This window comes from Heterocephalus glaber, unplaced genomic scaffold (genome assembly GCF_053883595.1).
Source record: "Heterocephalus glaber isolate CG9 unplaced genomic scaffold, H.glaber_assembly_v1.0 deba00001509, whole genome shotgun sequence".
Taxonomy (NCBI): Eukaryota; Metazoa; Chordata; class Mammalia; order Rodentia; family Bathyergidae; genus Heterocephalus; species Heterocephalus glaber.
The window spans coordinates 43,111,667-43,135,022 of NW_028258325.1; the positions used below are offsets into that span (position 1 = coordinate 43,111,667).

The 23,356-nt window shown below is 36.3% G+C and overlaps 1 protein-coding gene and 2 pseudogenes across 7 annotated transcripts in view; 2 read left to right on the forward strand and 1 right to left on the reverse strand.

Moving 5' to 3' along the window:
- Positions 1–23,356, reverse strand: part of Scfd2 (sec1 family domain containing 2) — a 545,604-nt gene that overhangs the window by 453,701 nt on the left and 68,547 nt on the right. The window lies entirely within an intron of this gene.
- On the forward strand, positions 10,240–10,854 carry LOC147825142 (sentrin-specific protease 5 pseudogene; annotated as a pseudogene).
- On the forward strand, positions 11,094–12,671 carry LOC147825143 (sentrin-specific protease 5 pseudogene; annotated as a pseudogene).

The window sequence follows — 23,356 nt, forward strand, 5'->3', positions numbered from 1 at the left end:
GGCATAGAGAACCAGTGAAGAATTCTGAGCAGGAAGTTACACTTTCAGTTTATCAAACTTATGGTCCATAATCCTATGCTACTTTTAATTTCTTCTCAGACCACAGGGATTTCTCAGATAGTTTCAACACTGAACTTCCCAGAGTAGAACATCACTAATCTCTTCCTTTCCATGAGAATATGTGTCTCACTAATACAGTATGTCTCCAAGATGAGAGTGGGGGTTGGACAATGCCATACAGCATTTGCCCCATTATATTAGTACAGTAACCAAAATATGAAGTCCAGAGTCAGAGAAATCTGGGTTCAAACTGATACCTCTCTCCCCTTCACCCACTTCAAATATATGACCTCCAAATCATCCTCAGTAGCACAAGGACCACTTTCTCCCCTTTGCCAGGAACATTCTTCTTACAAACAATCCCCTACCCTGAGGTATCTGCAGAAATATCCCCCCTTATCAAAGAGGTCCCCATTACCCTGTAGATAGGAGTGGTGAAGCCCATCCCAGGACCTTACTGTAGCAGTCTCTTACTTGCTTACTTGGCTTTGTTCAACATAATGCTTATGACCATTGGACTTAATGTTTCCCTGTTTGCTTACTGCATATTTCCCTCATGAAGGTGAGGTCCTTCAATGAATGCATGGAGTTTGTTTCACTCATTGCTAATTCCATACTATCTAGAATGATGTCAAGGCTATGGTAGGTATACTCAATAACTACTGAATACATAATACTTGCTGCTTACGTAACTTTGTGCACATATTTATTTCTCTCCTTTTATAAGCTTTCTCATCTATTGAGGTGAGAGTAATAAAAATGATTTCACAGGACTGTTGTAAGGATTAAATGAAATAATGTACATAAAGCACTTTCCTGATTCACAATAATGTGAGTAGATATAGCCAGGCTTGATGGTGCAGTCACAGCTCCTCAGGAGGCTGAAGCAGGAGGATCATAAGTTGAAGGCCAGTCTGGCCAACTTAGTAAAACCATGACTCAGAAAAAAAAAAAAAAAAAAAGCTATGGTATAACCTTTGCTTAGCTCTGCATGAGGCCCTAGGTTCAAATCCCCAATACTGAAAAACAAATTTGCATGGTTGTGTATTTGTTGTAGTGATTGTTACCATTACTACTGTTATGAATATATTCTCATAGCCACAGTTTTTATATCCAAGTATTTGTAACATAATGGATAAATCCACTTAACTACATTAATCTTGATTAGTGCATACATAGTAAAGTATACTAATGTCACTTAAGGCTTATACTCTCTGGCTTTTATTTATTAAAACACTACAGAAGTACATATTTTCCATGATCTCTAACACTGACACACAGACAAATCATGTTACCTTGAAAATTGTTTTGTTGAAATAAACAATTCCTATTGTTTAGATATGTCTGACTTCCTAATTGCCTTCTGCTCTAAACACTTTTCTAAACACACAATACTAACCTCTACATTACACATGGTCATTTTAAGTTTACCAAGAGAAAATTCATGAACTAATTCAGGTTCTCTAAATAACTGAATAATCACATTACTCTATTACTGCTATATGGTAGCTCACACACACTCCTCACTCCTACTGGGCATGTGAGTTGAGTGTGGCAGTTTAGTAACTGTCTTTCTCTAATATGTTCATAAAACTTTATCCAACAGGCTATACTTCATACTATTGATATTTCACATGAAATCAACTCCTGATGTTGAATTTCATAGTCAAGAAAAGTTCTTTGAAACCTACATCATAATCATATTAGTGGGTTTTATGTAATTCTTTATTGTCTCCAACTATGCAAACCTCTCTTTTCCTAGTTAGGAAATAAGCAATACAGAGAAGACTATTACACACAGCCAATGTAGTGGACTACTAATAGGAAGCAGTATGTAGAATGGCAGAAGCATGAGTTCTGGACTAAACAAAATGGGATTCTGGCTTTGTCACTTACTAGCTCTGTATTATCCCTAGGAACATTATTTAACCTCTCTGTACATGTTTTCTTGTCTGTCAAATGGGGATAGTTAGAGTATATATTCAGTAAGTTGCTATGAGAATTGAATGTATAAATATATCTAAAGTACCTTGAACAATGCTGGGTCCATAAGTATTCAATAAACTCAGCAGTAGCAAGAGCAGCATTAATAGTAGTAATAAAAAGATCATGGCGCCAGGGATTCAGCTCAGTAGTGCCACTGCCTGCCTCACAAGCACAAGGTCCCTTGTTCGATCCCAGGTACCAAAAACAAAAAAAGATCAAAGGTCAGATATTTCTGTAAAATATAGAAGGACACCTACTTTAGAAATAGTCTTTCCCACCTGTATATAGGTACATAACATATATGTACAAAGATAGCATTGTCAGCAGCTTCATTTTCGAATATGAAAATGTCAACACTATGTAATATGCAATTCATGACATAGCCTGAAATCTCCCAATCAAGTAACCTTCCTATATATGGCAAGTTAATGTAAAGAATTTTTATTTTTCAGAAATAAAATAAGGTTTTTCCCATGGGTTACTCAGAACTGCCAGCTGTAGAAAGTTAGTTTTTCTTATGTAGGTGTTTTAGTAATGACTTCAGTGCCAGCTTCTTTTTTTGTTGTTGTTTTTCGAGACAGTGTCTCACTATGTAGTTCAGGCTGGCCTCGAACTTGCAGCAGTCCTCCTGCCTCAGCCTCCCAAGTGTTAGGATTACAGGCCCGAGCCACCATAGTCAGCCCTAAGTGCCAGCTTCTTACCTTTCAAATCCAGTCACATCGAAAACCCAAAGGCTGCATACAAGACATTTTAAAACAATAACTGCTACTTCAAAGAAGAGCTGTATCTGAGGAGCTCACATTCTGTAAGGGTTTCCATGCTGATTACCTGGCTATATAATTCTTAGGTCAAAAGTGAACTGCAGAGGTAATGTAAAAGTAATAACCTTTACATCTTCAGCAGGACTCTACCCAACCCAACACATGTATAATTAAAGCAATTTTAGTTTTTGAAAGCACCTAAAGAAATTTTTTAATATGCCACGCTTGGTGATAACCACATCATCAAATAGAGTCAATTTTGTAGTCTGTTGGTTATTTTCATTTTGTAACACTGGTTTTCTTTTCTAATCCTTAATATCCACTATTCTCCCTTTAAATTCATATAAGGACCTCCATAGGATAGAATAAGATAAAGTAAAGATTGAAGTATATCTATACATCAAGTAGTGAAAGCTTTCCTAGGATTCTGCATGCTTTTTTTGTTTTAAATAATATCATACTATTTCCCTGTAGTCACAATAGCCATGGGCAATAACTTTGTTATACAGTATTAATCATTTTCTACTTTTATTCAGCTTTCTTATTTAAAATTTTCTCTCCAAAAATCTTTGCTGAATTTTCAAACATTTTACATATATTTGATTTATGTAACTGAAAATGTAAAACACTAAGCTTTAAATTGCCCAAAGGTATTATTTCCAATCTAGCTTTTATTTTATGTTCATTATATCCTTAGGAAAGAGAGAAGAAAAATATCCTCTAATTATTTCATAACTCAAAACTGAGACAAAATGAAATAATTTGCCTAATATCTCATTATTATCAAAATTTTTTGGTCAACCATGGTGGCACACACCTGTAATCATAGCTACAAGAAAGCTGAGGCAGGAGGATTTCAAGTTTGAGGACAGAATAAGCAATGTAGCAAGACCCTGTCTCAAAAATTAAATTAAATTAAAAGGGCTAGGGATGTAGCTCAGTAATAGAACACCCCTGTGTTTAATCCCTAGTACTTAAAAGAAAATTAAAAAGAGACTTAATAGCTCAAGTCTACCCTGAAAGTGCCAATGAACTGATTTTATAACTTTGGGCAATTCAGTTGTCTTCCTAGGTTCCGCTTATAGGTATAACTCATTATTATTTTCATATATTGAGAACTCACTGTCATAGACAATATGACTGTATCATCTCATTCAATAGCAATGCCCCAGGATAAGTTTCACTGATCCCATTCTACAAATAAGAAAGCTGATTCTTAAAGAGATTAAATTATTTGCCCAAATTACATATCCAGTAAATTAGAATTTGAACCTGAGTCCACATAGACTCCAAAGTCCATCCATTAACCATGATCCTGCTCTATTCTGTAAAAGACTTGAACTATAATCCCAGTGTCTGAGATTCCCTATCAAGCTACGTTTATAAAGTATGCATTATGTTCTAGTGCTTCAAATTCACATGTATGAATTTGACTGACTTTCCAAAGCTTGGCAAAAGATGGGTGAATACCCCATGCTGTTCTTCATTGTATTAAAACCTTTTCACAAATATAGTGACAGTAATAAAAAGAATTAATAAAAGAACATTTCCAATAGCTCATAGAATACAAATTAAACAATTTCCTACTTCCTCACTGTTTTTAAAGTCATATTTTCCAGAGATAAACTTATTCACTATAGCCACTAGGACACAATTTTATTTGTTACAGTGGATTCTTTAATTTATACAATAACATAGATACTTGTTCTATGAAAAGATTCATTCTATCACCAATAAATGTAGTTACTTTATTGTCAGTAACTACACAAAATGCTAAATACAAACTAAATGAATGTACTGTTTTGATAATCTGAGTATCTCGGATCTTTAAAAACCAAACTGTTTTAACAAATTATCACATTTAAAGACTACAAAGTAATAACATAGGCATAATTAATTAGAATCTGCTAGAAATGGCTTTCTGAAGTCTCTCAAGGGACTTTTATATATGAAGACATGGTCCTTTCAGTTCATTCCTGGCTCTTTATCCACCAGAATGACTCAACTCTAATGAAACCTTAAACACAGTCCCCTCAGAACAAACAGGAAATATTTATTCATCACCAAATAAAATATAAAAAAGACAGCATTAATTTTTAAAAGGTGGCTGAATGTTGAATCATGGTGCTACTTCAATCAAGTGGAAGACATGCAATTAAGAGACAGGATGAGATGGGAATTCACACCATTATCATGTGACTAAACTCAGAGAAATGATTTTTTCATGGCATGCAGGGGAAGCTAAGCTTACTCACAGGATTTGCAAGAATAGTCACACTATTCAAGCAAAAATACAACAAAAAAAACCAAAGTTTTCAAATAATGTTAAACAGAGTGCAAGCTGAGTCACCATTTCTCACAGCAGGGAATAATGGCTTCCATAAGTGGGAGTTTAATGAGCTCCAAAGGTAAGTTTCCTTCAATAGTCATCTTTCCTCTTGACTACTTTTTTTTAAACAATCACTTCATCTTAACAAACTTATCCATTACCTTTCATCTCAATAGAAGTGAAATCAGTTAACTGAAAATTATGTGAAGTAGACCATTAGTACTGGAAAACAGTCTTTCCTCAGACTTTCTTTCAAAAATATAAGCACCTCTTCTGGGGCAGGCATTTACGAGGAGTGGGAACTGCACCTATGAAAACCTAGCAGGAAAGCTAAAACTGAGCATGCTCGTGCAGGGTGAAGAAAACAAGCACCCAGCCAGAGTATAATACCTAACCTTGTTGAAGTGGATGGAAGTTAGAGAATGGCTGAAGATGTGCCCTGAGTTCTGAAAAATGAGGGGAAATTAGCCAGGTGAAAAATGGAGTACTAGTAGATTGAGCAGGTAGTATTATAGGTTAGGGGCCTGAGGGAAGATCTGCAAACTTTTTAAGGAAATGAAAAGAAGTACAAATAAAACAGGAAGATCTAGTTGATCAGTCTCCACACGTACCAATCACTTATGGTCTGGTAACCCACATGCAGAACTGTAAGTTCTTTTTCCAACAGCAGCCAAAGCGCCTTCAACAACATCCTGACCTGATCAGATCTGCATTATTAAAATATGACTCAGGACTCCAGTGGAAAATGGATCTGAGTACTGGGTGGGAGGCAATTTCAGGAATCCAAGCAAAAATCAGCAATGGCTCATATTAGAGAGTAACTTCCCACAGTGGTCAGATTGTATCATTCCCCTGCTCAAAACATTGCCAGTTTTCTTACTACTACTAAACTTAAGTCCAAGCTCTTTACTTACCCAACAACACTGTACAATTTTGCATATTCCTATGTCTATAACTTCACCACCCTCTGTTCAGCTTAATCCTTTAATAGGCCACAGCCATACTGGTCTGAATTGCCTATAGAATGGATTAAGTGTGTTCTCAACTCAGGAACTTAATATTTGCCACTCCTTTTAGCTAGAAACTTCTCCTCTGGCTATTCAATAAATTAGGTTTCATTCATTAATTCATTCACTCAAAAAATATTTATTAAACACCTACTATACACCAGTACTGTTCTGGTACTTGGCCACTCTAGTAAATGTGGTACTGCCTATTTCAAATCCTGTTTGCCATATTTTATTCTAATACTTGTCCCTAACTGAAAATATTATTAAACAGAATTTGTTTTAATAAATTGGGAGTAGATGTAGCCACAGCACATTAAGAACAGAAGCTTTTTGGCTTCATCAGAATGTTAGCATCCTAGTCCCATGGGTGACAGTATACTCAAGTCACTCATACCTCCCTGGCCAGGCAGTAGAGGTACAATAGTGTATTAAGGTGAACAAGTCAGACACAGACTTTCTCTCTGTAAGTTTTTAAAGGCTAGTTAGAAAAAAAAGACAATAAACTAGCAATTATAAGATTAAGCACTAGGAAATAGGAAAATAAAAATAAATTAAACAAATACAAAATAAAATAAAGGAAACAGGAAATAAAGAGTGCTATTGAAAACAAAAATAAAGGTGGAGGTGGGGTGGAAGAAAGTTGCATGTAGGATGGCCAGAGTGAAAGACATCAGGACACTAAGGACCTAAAAGAAGTTAAGTATAGCTGAAGCCAAAAATACAAGTACGTAAGAGGGAAAAGAAGGAAGAAGTAGGAAAAGACAGAGAAGATGAATGCTGAAACAATTAGCAGAGAGCAGATATAGACGCACTCTCTGAAACAAGTTCCAAGTTTAACTCTTTACCCAGGGGACAAGGGAGAATGACAGCAAGACTACCATGACAGGGCAGAGTCAGATTCACTACTGCTTACACATCTAAAGATATATGCTTCCTGGCCAGTGAATATTGAAGCTTCTTAGTTTGGGTTTTGTTTATTTAGTCAACAGACATTATTGAGTACCTACTTTACATCAGACATGATTCATAGGACTGGGAATACAGCAGTGAAAAAAACATAAAACCACTGCTGTCGTGTAATGCAGGCTCTGCAGCTTATTTTCAGAATAACAGAAAGAATCATAAAGTGGAATTCAAACCTTCAAGGTTCCTTAGACATCGTCTTATCTACTGTTTTTACAAACAAAAACTATGACCAAAGTCAAAGTCATAAAGTTTTGGTGGAAAAGCCACTGTACCACTATAGACAACAGAAATTGTGCAGACGAAATAAGCCAGTCTCAGAGAGCCAAATACTGTACTGTATCACACATTCTCCCTGATACGTGAGAATCTTAAAAAGATGACATGAACATAGAAGGGAGAATATTCTTAGACAAGAGGAAGGGAAGAAGGAGGAGGGAAGAGGGAGTCTAAGGAGGGATTGATATGACCAAAATATAATACATGAACACATGAAAGTACCACATTGAAACTCAGTATTTTGGGGGGAAAAACTGCACAGCAGCTGCTCAAAGACGCACACACACACTCACACACACTTACACATTCATATCAGCAGAAACAGTGGTTCAGCAATTGAAAGGAAGAGATTATTTTAGGGAGTTTTTGTAACTACTGTCAGATTTGTTAAAGAATAGCTTCATAAGTATCAAATATACTGTTGAAAAAGATAAAATCAATTAATACACCACAGAACTTCACATAGTCATCCTTTGGGGAAGTCATTTATATCCACCTTTCAGGCATTGTCTATAGCCTCTTATACTACAGGAAAGTAACTTTCATTAATTCACTCAAGAAGAAAAGAGCACCATGCAAATTTAATCTATATTGTTCTAACTTGGAAAAAGGATATTATTCTAAAGCATGAATAAATGTGTTGTCTATGATAAATGTTTAATTAGCATAGTAATCTTATTGTGAATTATTTACTTTTGGTTTGATATTCAAGATTGAAGATGATCTAAAAGAATCCATGCTCTTCCTGCATCAACCTATAACAAAGAGAAAATCTATCTGCACAATTGGTTCCAGATTATAAATGTACTGGGATGTCTTTAACATATAGAAATGACAACCATGTGTTAGGAAAACTAAATAAAATCCAGGATAAGCAAGAGATTTATAATGTTTGGAACAATAAAAGAACTGTCTCCAACTGATATATAATCAAAGTTTTACATCCAAGTTATACTCTATTTTGTCATCTTTTTCTTCAATATGGTACCCTCATTAAACACTACAATGGCCTGTAAAACTTCTTAAAAAACAGACAAAATAATAATATATAAACTGTTCCACCACCACATAAAATAATTAAGGGTAACTGGACTTCATCTCAGTACAGATAAATATTTTTATTCCTACTCTCTACCAGCTTATTAAAGACAATACTATAATCAATATAGCTCTTAATAATTTCCTCCTAGCAAACAGTAAAGTGTAGGAAAGGCTGCTGTTTATAAAGATTCCTACTGCATAAAGAGATTAACTCAGTATCAGGATCTTAAATCACTAACACAACTCTATTACCTAAACACCAAACGCACAACCCCTCCCTGTATTACTTCCTGCCTCTATAGAACATACTTTGTGTTCCTGTATGTTACTTTCTGACCCAGTCCAAAGGCCAGCGATTGGTTCCTTTGGGGAACTCTAGACTGGAGTGATTATGTGTGTGTGTGTGTGTGTGTGTGTGTGTGTGTGTGTGTCTGTATGTGTTTGAATTCAAGAGGTGGAAGGTCAAGGATTAATTCATGTGTGAAGAAACTCAAAGACAGTGATAGTTTTATGGAGGCTCCTAGAAACTGAAGGACCCTAGTTAGCAAAACAGACTCCATATTGCTGCTGGATGACCCACCTGCCTGCCCTTTAGATGAACTTAGAAGGAGGAAGCTTAGAAACCTCCTCCCCTTAGAAAGTCTCTTAGAAACAACAATTAATCAACTATTGCTTTACAAATGTTCTAACGGCAAGACATTCTGCTTCTGTACCTTTTGCTTGCTTTGCTAGTTCTATCCCATAGAGGAGCCTAGAAACTGTTGGCCTCAAAGGTGTATAAAACATGTTAGCCCCCCCGGGTCGGGGCTCGACTCCGATGCTCGGCTGAGGTCCCCGCTGGTAATAATAAACTCCTATGTGGATTTAATATCGGTCTCTGGTTGGTTCTCTCTCGCTGGGTCTAACAGAAACAAACTCATCTGCCTCCTTTACCCCATTACTTACTCTCTTAAGAAAAATCATTTCACCTCAGCATAATCTATTGTTCTATTAATTATATAGTGATTCTAGAATCTATCACTCTGTCGTCTAGACATCATTGTATCTAAACACACATATGTTTGCAGATTTAAAGGCTACCAAATTGGAAACACTTGATTTGCCAAAAATCATTATAGTCTTACTTTTTTCCTCATTGGTTATTTAGAGGGTTAGGGTTCAGGTGAAATATGAATTTATTTTGCTCCTATTACTATCTTACCCACAGATTTTGTTGAGATGTTTTATATCATCTCATCACTTCAGAAATATGGAATGGTGCTGAGGTATTAATATGAATACAACTCTGAAATGAAAAGAATGTACAGTAGTTCTTTCTACAAGAGGAACCCAGGAGTAGTGATCTGTTTAGGGAGCAGAAAACAACTTACATGGTACCTTTCAGTTCACAAATGCTTTTGTTTGCAAACAATTTGGTTCGCACACAGAAGAGATTTGAAAAATTTTGTTTTTGTTTACAAACTCTGCATGGGGTGACAAACACAACCACAGCCATCTTTCACACACACACACACACACACACACAAACACACACACACACGGCCATCTTTTCCAAAAATCGTAGAACAAATTAAGTTCATAAACCGAGGTACCACTGTAGTTTGAAGTGGCACTGGCACATATTTTTTCTATTATTATGATGAAGGAGTCCAGGATGGAGCTGCCAAGTTTCCCCCAGAGCTGATGTCAGCAGAGCCACAGTCCTGTTGTCACAGCAGCTGGACCGACGGCAACACAGATGCCAGAAGCAAGGGAGGTAACTACATCTAGATCTAATTATGCATCAGAAAAATGAAAAAATGGGAAAATTTTATGGAGAAAAGGAATCCACTTAACCTTTTTTAGGAAATGGAATACAAGGTTCATAGGCTTTTAAAAATTGTATGTTCACCAACACTTGTGCATTCTGAAAGCTAAGTTAAGAAGGTCAGGTACTTTTAAGAACACACAGAGCATTTTCAGTGTAGAAAGAAAGCTCTTCAAATCCAGAAAACATGGATCCAAGACATACCCCTTACTGAGACCAAGGCCAGTGTGGCTATTCAAAATGTTAGTACTCTGTCCTCTCAAGTGAAAAGAAAGAATACTAAGCATTTCATTTCGTACTCAAGGAGAGAAGTTTCTGTCATCAGGAAAAAACTCAGACCATGAATACTGCAGAGTGAAGAGTCTCTTGAAAGTAGTTACTGGCTTATCAGCAAATAGTGTTTTAGGTCAAGCCAGTAGTCACAGACCCAAGTCAGAGACACAAGCTTCTATTTTTCTAAGACATATAATGGGCAGAGCCAAAGTCCAGGTGAAAGTGACCACACTGTGGTCACCTTGAGCAACTATAAGAGAAAATGTTTTTGTTATGGCTGCTACCAAGGGCTGGAGTGGCAGAAATGGGGGACTCCCGATTCCAAAAATGTTCCAACTTAACTAACCTCGAAGAATAAAAGTGTCCGTTTTCGGGGGTTAACCAAGCGCGGTCAGCGCAGAGGGATCTGGGGTGAACGGAGTGCAGTGCTGAGGCCCCTCAGCGAAAAAAATGTCCGCCTGAGGAGACCCACAAGTTCTGTGGGGGGATCGCAGCCCACCCGGAGGAAGGCGGCCACGGAGCCCGTCCGCGCGTGGCCCGAGGGAACTTTGGCCGGAGGCTAAACCTGCGAGAAGTGGCCGAAGATGAACCCCCAACAACAGCGCACGGCCACGATAGGGTCGGACAAGGAACTGAACAACGTGCTGGACTTCAGTGCGATGTTTTCCCCACCTGTTAATAGTGGGAAAACCAGACCAACGACACTGGGAAGCAGACAGTTCAGTGGATCAGGCAATGCTAAGCTCCTGTTTCTTTAGCAAAAGGAATTTCCAAAGGATAACAACAACAACAACAAAGACAAACCAAACTACACTTCAAGAACAATTAGCTATAGTCAGGGCTATTGAGGTGGGGGAAAAAACCTGCTCAGGAATCTAAAAGCTTGATTATTATTATTATTTTGATAGGATTTGGGCTGGAGCCTATCAGTTATGTGAAGGGGTTAGAGTTAAATTCTCAGCTTGGTGTGCTGGTACATGCTTGTAATCCCAGCAGTTTGGGAGACCCAATCAGGAGGATCACAAGTACCTGGGCAACTTAACGAGACAGTGTCTTAAAAGAAAATAGGATGGGCTGCCCCATAGCACAGTGGCAGAGTACCAACATTTCCACCAAAAAAATCTGAATACACATGAAGATGAAACATCTAAATAAATAATCAACAGAAGATTGAACCTGGAGGCCATTAAGCTAAATGAAATACATCAAGCACAAAAAGATAAATACCATGCAATCTCACATATATATGGAATCTAAAGAAGTTGAACCCAAAGCAGCTGAATAGAATAGTAGGTTACCGGAGACTGGGATGGAGAAGGAATAGAGATTGGTAAAATGTTGGTCAAAGGATACAATTTCCTTTGTTGTACAATATAGTAACTATATGTTAATATCAACATGTGTTGCATATTTGAAAATTGCCAAGAAAGTAGATAATTACTCTTGCCACAAAGAATGTTAACTATGCAAGGTTATGCATATGCTAACTAGCTTGACTAGCCATACCATAGTGTGTATATATTTGAAAACATCAAGTTGTTCACGGTAAATACATACAATTTTTATATCAGTTTTTAAAAATAAAACTTATTTCCCCCCCCCAAAAAAGTGTCCACTCTCATGATATATAAGAAATTATCCATAATAAGATTACAGTATAGGACTCTCAGATTCTAGCATCTCAAAATAATCAAAGAAAAGCCCAGCAAACCAGGGTAGAGAAAGTCACTCAGGACCATCAAGAGACCCTTATGGATAATGCCAAGGATGGCAATTGCAATCAATTCCCTTCCCCAGACCTAAAGACTCTTCTTGTTAGTGTCAACCATACTTTCCAGGCAGCAATGTGGCAGTGAAGGAAAGCTCTCTCCTCACATGCCTGATGGCCACAATAAAGGCAGCCCTTCTGTGGGCGAAGAGCCTAATTCAAATGAAGCATTCCCTGACTGTCACGGAATGACACCTGGGACCAGACACCTCGTTCCTCTCCTCAGTGGGAGTGTGCAGAGCTGATTCATGAGAGCCCCTAATCAAGACATCATCTAGTAACATATTCACTTCAGAAACTGAAAGAGAAACTATGATTTCTGGGTCAGAAAAATCGGACAAGTACTGGCAATGTGGACAAGGTAAAGCTGTCAGCGTCACAGATAGATCTGTGAGTAGTATACACAGGCCTGCATCTGAAAAAGACTATTGAAAAAGAGAACTCTCAAAAAGGTTCAAAAGGGTAGGGGAAGTGGGAGGGAAAGAAGGGAAAGGAAAAATTATGAGAAAAGAAAAAAATGGAAACAAAATCTATGTAAATAGGGAAGGGTGGAGGGGGTGAAGGGAGGACAGGTAATGGGGAAAAAATAAGAACCAAGATACATCATGTACAGGTACAAGCACCCAGTGATAAATGTATTGTAGACCTAAAATGTACCAATAAAAGAATTTAAGACAAAAAAAGAAAGAAAAAGAGAACTCTCAGGTCCGGGATGTAACCCAGCAGCCCTGCGTCTGCCTGGCAAGCATTAGGTCCTAAGTTCGATTCCCAGTACCAGAAAAGAAAAAAAAAAAACAACAAAACTAAAGAAAACTTCTGCCAGATAGAGGCAGAAAAGGGGTTTTTCAAACAGAACATTCTTAGTTCTAAGTTGCTGGATCACCCTTATGTAAAAGTTCATTAGTGTAAAAGTCCATTAGCTCCTTTAGTGTGCAGTGAACTCAAATTGGAAAATCAAGAGTGAGGTGGAAAGATAAAAAGCATCTCCTGTGGATAACAAACAGCTGTCAACCTGCCTTTCTGGCAGGCACTCTTCTTTTATCCTCCTCCATCGGCCGGCCCACATGCTGTCCATTACCCAGGAGTCTCATTTCTTCCTCCCACACATGGCTTTCTCTTTGAGCAGTTGGATACTGTTCTTGAAGACTTTCATATTACTGCATTATGTAGATGTTCCATTAGTTATTTAATTAATCTTTTATTGATGGATGGATACTTTTATTGATTTCCAATTGTTTCTTCTATAAAGTTACAGTGTACAATGAAATTCTTTTCTTTTTCTAACCCAGGGCCTTCACATTAAACTATATCCCCAGCTTTTTATTTTGAGACAGGGTTTCACCAAGTCATTAAATAGTCCAGGGTAAGGTCCAACTTGCAGTCCTCCTGGCTCAGCTTCCCACAGTGCTGGGATTGGAGGCATGCATCACCACAGCCAGCTGAAATTCTTTACACTTACACGATTGTTTTTGTATGTTAAATTTCCAGTATTAGAATTTCACATGAAAAAATTTTCACACTTGCTGGGCATGGTGGTGTAATTCTATAGTCTTGGCTACCTGGGAAGCTGAGGCAGAAGGATCACTTGAGCCCACCAGTTACAGAATGGCCTAGGTAATATGGTGCTACTCTCTCTGAAAAAAAAAAAGAATTTTCACACTTAAAAGTTTAACAAAAATTATAAAGTATCTTCCAAAAAGTTAAAGCAATTTAAATTTATCAAACTTAGCTAGTTTTATAAATCACACATGAGTTTTATTTTGTTTTTAAAGTTTTAAGTGTAGACATATTTTTTGTGTGTTTATTGACCATTCTTTGCTTATGCACAGTTTTCCTTTCCCTGTTTTTCTATTGGAGTGTTTTTATTTTATTCATTAATACATGTGAAGCTCCTATGTACTGGCCTCTGGGCTGGTTCCTAAGAAAGTAGCAGTGAACAGGATACACTCATTTCTGCCTTCACAGGCCACATCATCATTCTAGCTGTACAATTGTTAAATTAATTACTAATAATAAATGTCATAGAATTATGTCTCCCAAAAGGTAAAAGTCGTCGATACCCCAACATTGTTTATATTTTTCTTCATAAAAAATTTTCACTTCTCATGTAATAAAGTTTATCTGTCTTTGGCTTAAAAAAAAGGATGAAGGAGTTTCTCATAAAGCTAAACTATTTGATTCAGAATTTTGTTTTTTTTCAGTACTAGGGATCAAACACAGGCCTTCACTTACACTTGTCAAGGACACTGTCACTAAGCAACATTCCCAGCCTATTTCAAAACAATTTTAATATAATAAGATACTCTTTTGAATGTGTGTGTGCATTTGTGGGTTAGTTATATGGCAAAAGTAAAGAACCTTAATAGATTCATAAAAAGTAGGGAGCTGTATGTTCCTGTTTAATTTCTCTGCTCCACAATATCCAAGTCTGTGAGACACTTTAAAAAGCTCCAGGGCTGAAAAACAAAGTAAAGAATTTTTAGGTTTCCTTATGATTTTTGTAGCCAAAATTAATAAAGGAGATGAGTCAAAACCCAAAACAATAGGATAAAAAAACACATGTGTCTGGAATGTTTTCCACAAGGAAAAGCAAAGTTCAGAAGGCCCTGAATAACTAGCATTCATTGACTTCATTCAATCCCCCAGCTTGGAAACATACCATCCCCTGATAAATGTCTTCAGTATAGTTTTAAAATGTACCTGAGATTTATTTTAATCAGGCAGCATCAAATATATACACACAGAAATAACTGTCAAGAAGAAATAAGGTTTATAGTCAAAGATCCATCTACATAGGAAGCATACTGTGCTATGCTATGCTGGGCCAATAAGGAAGCATTAGGTTGTTCAGGAAGCAGAGGGAGCAATGGGGAATCTTGGGTGCCAGTCTTCATTGTGGGAAAGAAAAGGGCATGGCAGAATAAGCAAGTTAGCAGCTTTAGGGTTTGCTTATTCAAATAATTTCAGTGGGCTCAAGTGTAGGGGATGATTCTGTTGTCTGTACCCACTCCTGGGGTGATTACAGCAGGAAAATAATGACCTTGAGTGTGAAAGCCCCAGAGAAGGAGAAGCCTAGATTTGTTAGTTTGCATATGAAAGGCATTCTTATGGGCTAGTTGTTTGCTATCTCTAGGTGCTCCAGTCCAAGCAACTTCAGTGGTCCCTGGAGAGGGTGCTTGGTCAGATGCCAGTTTAGGGAGGGGCCAACTGAAACAAAGACTAGGGGGTTGGCTTCATCTCAGGATCCCAGTGTTGAAATCCCACAGTGACTGAGTGAGTGACAACCATGGGAGACATCCAGGGTCAGGCCAACAAGAGACCCTGAGTATTGTAGGCTTAACAACTCAGGACTCAGCCCCACAACCAGAAGCCAGGATAAGCCTGAACTTCTGTGGATTTGAAAGTACCAGCACTCTTCCCTAATCCTGCAGGTTTGCTGGCATTATCCAGTGTGGAGCTAGGCTCTGACTGCCTCCTTTGTCTACCAGTGACAGCAGAATCACACCCTGAATTGGACACTAACACAAACCTGTAGACCGCACAAGATAACCACAGAATTGAAATCACAGAGAAATTTATTTTTATTTTATTTTATTTGCTTTTGAATTGTTTTTGTTTTTGTGTGTTTCTTTGTATCTCTGTGTGTGAATATCGTTTTTAGTTTTTTCCTTCTTTCTTTCCCTCCTGTCTCTTCAGCAGTTTCCTGAGGCTTGAGTAATCTTCCTTTGTCTTTCAGCCTTGCTTCTAATCTCTTTCCTTTTATTTCTCTATTTTTTCCTCTTATCTCTTTTAAATTTTCTCCTCTGAGGGTAAAATCACTCTAATGAGTGAGTATGTACAGTATATAATTTCTGATTTGTCTTAGATCTTGTTTTATAACTATAAATCTTGTACCTATGGTTAAAGATGGCAAATTAAGAGTTATCATAGTTTGTCATTTTACTGTCTGCATTTGATGCTATTGTTATTATTGATTGACCTATTTTAGCCAACATCACATAATTGTATTTCAATTGATCTTCCTTATATTCCAATACCTAGATTATCTGGAGGGTTATAAACAATACTACAGTCCTGTAAGGAAAAACTGGGTGCTGGGCCAAACAGGCTGCAACCTTTCTTCCCCAATAAACCACAACAGACTCAAAAGGGAAAAGCCAGCTATACCTAGAAGACATCTCTGAAAAGAAGTCATTTCCTAAAGAGATCTGCATGCTAGTAATAAAGCTATCTACCACAAGCAATTTACAAGCCTCAACACAGAAAAAGAAAAAAAAGAAAATAGAAAATGAGAGTGTCTTTAGGGCCGGGGATTTAGTTCAGCGGTTCCACTGGCTGCCTCGCAAGTACAAGGTCCCGAGTTCGATCCCTGGTACCAAAAAAAAAAAAAAGTGAGAAAACGTAGAAGCAGGATGGAACCCATAACCCCAAACTCACCCAAGGTAAATCCAGGGGACATCAAGGTGGAAGAAATAAAAAAAATCTCCCAGCAAAAGTTTATGAAATAATGGCAGCAGAAGTAACAAAACAGATCAATAAGTCTCTTGACAAAAACACAACAGAGATAAAGAGATGATGACCATAGTGAAAGAAATGATTAGTAAATGCTGATACAGAAAAAAAAACAATAGAGAAGCTTAGGAAAGATATAGAAACCATGAATGCCCAACATAGAAAAGAAGTAGATTCCATAAAACAGATTCAAATAGAAATCCAGGAGATTAAAAAGTCTACTGAAAGTTTATGCAGAAGAGTGAACAAGTGTGAAGATAGAATATCAGACCCATATTCATGAAATGCAAATTAAAACAATGATGCGATTCCATCTCATTCCAGAAAGAATGGCTGCTATCAAAAAGTCAACCAATAACAAATGCTGGTGGGGCTGTGGGGAAAAAGGAACCCTTTTCCACTGTTGGTGGGAGTGCAGACTGGTGCAACCATTGTAAAAATCAGTGTGGAGATTTCTCAAGAAACTAAAATTAGAGGTTCCATTTGACCCAGCTATACCTCTTCTTGCTATCTTCCTGAAAGAATTAAAAGCATCATACCACAGCGATATATACACATCCATGTTTATAGCAGCACAGTTTGTAATAGCTAAATCTTGGAAACAGCCAAATGCCCATCAGCAGATGAGTGGATAAAGAAGATGTGGCTTTTTATACAATGGAGTACTGCTCTGCAATAAAGAACAATGAGCTTCAGATATTTAAAGCTAAATAGAGGGACCTTGACACTGTATTCTTAAGTGAAATAAATTGGACATACATATTTAAATACCACATTGTTTCTCTGGTGTGAGAAACCAAAAGTGGAAATAAGTACTAAAATGTATAACAGATGTTGAGAAATGGGAAGAAAGTGTTCAAATGGGAAGGGAAACAAGGGAGAAAGGAGGGAGAAAGGAAGGAAGAGACAAGAAAAAAAGTGAAAATAGAAGGAAAAAATGGAAACAAAGTTTCTGTACATAGAGAGGGGAAGGGGCCTGAGGAGGGAATAGGATAAAATAAAATAAAATTTATTAAAATAAATAAAGAAATTTCAAGTTCCATGTTCTAAAATGTCATGATACATTCCATGAATAGGTCTGTTCTATTCAGTAAGGAGGACCTTCTCAATCTAGAAATTTAGGTCCTTCTATATCTTTCAAGTTAGAAGATTTTCTCAGATCTGTGGCAATCCTCATTGTCTGCTCATATTTAAGAGCAGGATAGAAAAAAGCAGTTTTGGAGAAGAACTATTAAAAATAAACTTTATTGCATGTCAAAAAAAAAAAAGAATATCAGACCTAGAAGACAGAATTGTGGTTGGTGACTACCAAATGAAAGACCTCTTAAAAATAGCATGAGACAATGAAAAAATCAATCCAACAGCTGCTAGATGATGCAAAGAAGACTATTATAAGATTAACTGGAATTAATGATGAATCTGAAGATAGCACAAAGAGCATTAAAAAAAACTGTTTACTGAAGTAATAAAACTTTATAAGTGTGGATGAAGAATTTGACATCCAGATAAATGAGGCATACAGAACTCCAAATACTTGATCATTTAAAAAAAAACTACACCAAGGCATATAATGTCAAGATTCCAGAAATTCAACACAAGAACAGAATATTAAATGCTGTTGGGGAAAAGAAAGAAAATGCCTATAAAGGAAAATCCATTAGAATTACAGCAGACTTTTCAACCCAAACACTTAAGTCAAGGTGAGCTTGGAGTGAAGTATTTCAAGCCCTGAAAGAAAACAATATCCAACCCAGATTGGTATAACCCACAAAATTCTTTCAAAATTGATGAGAAATCTAACACTTTCATGATAAAGAACACCTGAAGAAATCATGACCACCAAACAAGCACTTAAAAAAGTTCTGAAGGATATTCTACAAAAACACAATGAAGACAACAATTCTAAGAATCCCAATAGAATGAATCTACCATTCAAGGCAAGCAATTAAACAGAAGGGAAAGAAAAGGAATCCACAACAGGAAAATAATATGACAAGGATAAGTCAATATATATCAGTTATAACCATCAATTTGAATAGTCTCAACTCACCAATTAAAAGAAACAGATTGGCAGAATGAAAAACAAGATCCAACAATATGCTGCATACAAGACACACATTCAAATCAAAAAGAAATGCGTAAGGATAAAGAAAATGTGGGGTTTCTTAACACAGTGGAGTGCTACTGTGCCATAAAGAAGGATAAACTTGAGACATTTCTAGGTAAATGGATGCACCTTGAGAGCATACTCTTAAGTAAAATGGGACATACATGTTTAAATATCATATTGTTTCTCTGGTGTGAGAAACTGAAAGGGTAAATAAGGACCAAAATGTACAATAGATATTGGGAAATGTGAAGAAAATGTTTAAATGGGAAGGGGCACAAGGGTGGAGAAGGGAAGGAAGGAAGGTACAAGAAAAAAGAGAATAGAAGGAAAAAACAGAAACAAAGCTTTTGTAAATGAAGGGAAGAAGGGTAGGAGGGAAAGGTGGGAAATGGGGAAAAAAAGAAGCAGGAAATATAATGTACAGGCACAAATTCCCTATGAGGAATGTTATAATTACGTACATCTAAAAAGTACCAATAAAATATTAAAAATAAAAAATAAGAAGATACAATTTGCTTTATACAATGGAGTACTACCCTTCCATAAAGGATAAATTTGAGGCATTTCTAGGTAAATGGATGCACCTTGGGACCATACTCTTAAGTGAAATAAATCAGACACACAATTAAATATTGTATTATTTCTCTGGTGTGAGAAACAGAAAGGGTAAATAGGACCAAAATGTATATTGATACTGGGAAATGGGAAGTAAATGTTCAAATGGGAAAGGGAAGGGAGGGGAAGAAAATAGAAGGAAAATATGGAAACAAAGCTTTTGTAAATAAGGAAGGGAAGAGGCATTGAAGGGAAGGGAGAGAATTAAAGAAAAAAGAATCAAGATATATTACGTATAGGTATAAATTTCCTATGAGGAATGTGATCATTATGTATATCTAAAGTGTATCAACAAAATTAATTTTTTAAAAAATTCATAGGGCAGGTTGGTGCCACCAAGCTCCCTCGCAAGTGCAAGGTCCTGAGTTTGACCCCCGGTACTACAAAAACAAAAAACAAAGAAAGAAATTCATAGACTGAAAGTCAAAGGGTGGAAAACAATACTCCATATGACAGGAACCTGGAAAAAAGTAACGGTAGCTATTCTATTTGCAGACAAAGTAGATTTTAACCCAAGACAGATCTGAAGAGGCAAATGTTACTACATCCTTGTAAAGGGAACAATCCAAGAGGAAGAGATAACAATTATACATATATATGCACCAAATACTGGCACACTCAACTATATAAAACAAACACTACTGACATGAAAAATCAGATAAATACCAATACTGTTGTAATGGGGAAACCTCAATATGCCAGTGTAACAAATGGAGAGATCAAATAGACAAAAAATCAACAAAAAAATATCAACATTGAACCAAACATTTCAAACAAATGGTCTTAATACATATCTACAGAGTATTCCACCTAAGAACAAAATATACATTCTTCTCAGCAGCACATGGGACTTTCTCCAAAATAGACCACATTATAGCCCATAAAGCCTGCTTAAGTAAATACAAAAGAAGTGAAATTACCCCATGCAAATTATCACATCATAGTGCAATGAAACTAGAAATCAATGGCAAAAGAAACCACAGAGACAAAGCAAACACATGGACATTGAACAATACTCTCTTGATTAAAAAATGGGTCACAGATAAAATTAAAGAAATTAGACAGTTCCTATAATCAATTATTCCAATATGACATACCAGAACTTATGGGACACAATGAAAGCAGTCCAAAGAGAGAAGTTTACATCTGTGAATGCTCACATTACAAAAACAGAGTGAGCTCAAATAAACAACTTCATGATATATCTCAAGGTCCTAGAAGAATAAGAATACAAACCCAAAATCTTTACAAAGAAGGATGTTATAAAGATCAGAGCATAAATTAATGAAATTGAGACTTAAAAAAATACAAAGAATCAATAAGCAGGAGAGTTGGTTCTTCAAAAGAATAATCAAAATAGACAAACCCTTCACTGATCTTATACCAAAATAAAGAAAAGCCTCATATCCATATAATTGGAAATGAAAAAGGTGAAATCACAATAGATTCCACTGAAATCCAAATCACTGGTAACTACTTTGAGAACCTGTACTCTAATAAAATGGAAAATTCAAAAGAAATGAATAGATTCTTAAATATATATGAAATACCAAAGCTCAACCAAGAATACATAAAAATATTGAATAATCCAATATCAGTCAATGAAATTGAAGAAGTAATTAGAAAAAGAAACTACCAACCAAAAAAAGCCTGGGTCCTGACAGATTCACTGCCAAATTCTACAAGAACTTTAGAGAAGATCCAATGTCAACACTGCTCAAACTCTTGAATGAAATCAAAAGAGTAACTAACAGTACTCCCAAAGTCATTCCTGGAAGCCAGCATTACCCTGATTCTGAAACCAGAAAATAACCCAACAAAATGAGAGAACTACAGGCCAAAGTCTTTAATGAATATAGAAGCAAAAGTCCTCAATAAGATACTGGCAAGCAGAATGCAGCAAAGCACCAAAAAGATCATACATCATCACCAAGTACGATTCATTCCAGTGATACAGAGATGGTTCAACATACACAAATCAACACATAAAGAGAACCAAGGACAAAAAACACATATTTGACAACATCAAGCATCCATTTATGATCTTAAAAACCTTAAGAAAATAGATATAGAAAGTCTTTATCTCAATCTGATAAAAGCCATTCATAACAAACTAATGGCCAACATCATATTAAATGAAGAAAAGCTGAAAGCTTTCCCTCTAAAATCAGGAACAAGATAAGGATGTCTGCTATTACCACTCCTGTTCAATACATGTAGTTCTCAAAACCTTAGCCAGAGTAATCAAACAACAAAAAAAGGGATATGATGGTAAAGGAAGACGTTAAAATATCATTATTTGCAGATGGCATGTTCCTCTACATAAGAGACCCCAAAAACACTATCAAAAGACATGTAAGAATTAATAATGAAATTCAATAGTATAGCAGGATACAAAGTCAACACTCAAAAATCAACAGCATTCCTGCACACCAATAATAAACTCAGAGAGAGAGAAATTAGGGAAAGAATACCTTTTATGATAGCATCAAGTAAAATTAAATACTTATGAATAACCAAACCAAGAAAGTGGAAGATCTCTACAATGGAAACTATGAAAATAGAGATTAAAGAAGACAGCAAAAAATGGAAAGCTATCCCCTGTTCCTGGATAGGCAAAACTAATACTGTCAAAATGGGTATACTTCCAAAACTAACACAGAGATTTAATGCAATCCCAATCAAAATACCAATAACATTCCTCATAGAACTAGAAAAAGCAATCCCGTAATTCATATGGAACCTGAAGAGTCCTAGACTAGCAAAAGTAATTCTGGGCAACAAGGGCAAGGCAGGGGGGATTACAATTCTGGACTCCAAGTTATATTAAAAAGCTACAGTGATACAAAACATCATGATATTGCAAAAAAAAAAAAAAAAAAAAAAACAGACTTATGGATCAATGGAACACAATACAGGATGCAGAAAAAACTCCAGGCGTATTCAGCTACCTTACCTTTGACAAGCAAAGTAGTTTTACTGGAGGAAAAATAGCCTCTTTAACAAATGCTGCTGGGAAAACTGGCTACCCATATGGAGAAGATTGAACCTAGACCCACTTTTCTCACCATGTGCTAAACTAAAATCAAAATGGATTAATATTTGATCAAAATATTAAAACAGAAACAATCTGCTGCAAGACAAAATAGTTAAAATGTGAAGGCATATGCATAGGCAAAGAATTTTGAATAGAAACCTGGATGCATGAAAAATAATACCAATAGTCAATAAATGGGGTCACATTGAATTAAAAAGCTTCTGCACAGGAAAGGAAACCACCAACAGAGTGGAGAGACAACCTATAGAATGGGAAACAAATTTTTGCCAGCTACTCCTCAGACAAAGGGCTAATATCTAGAATATACAGTATAAAGAACTTTTAAAAGTTCTGCCTCAGCCTCCTAAGTGCTGGAATTACAGGCATATGCCACCATGCCTGGCTTATTTAAAAGTTATTTAAAAGTTTTAAAAGAAGGGTGCCTAGGTAATGGGGGAAAAAATAAGAACTAAGATACATCATGTTCAGGTACAAACACCCAATGATAAATGTAAATGTACTGTATACCTAAAATGTACCAATTAATATATAAATAAAAATAAGATCTTTTAGAAAATGAGACTACCAAATTTAGAAACTCAGTCAAAAAGTAGACATCTGAAATGAATAGACAATTCTCAGATGAAGTACAAATGACCAATAAATACATGAAAAAAATGTTCCACATCACTGGCCATTTGAGAAATGTAAATTAAAACAACAGTAAGATTCCATCTCACTCCAGAAAGAATAGGCATCATTAAATCAAACAATAACAAATGTTGGGGAGGCTGCTGGGGAGGAA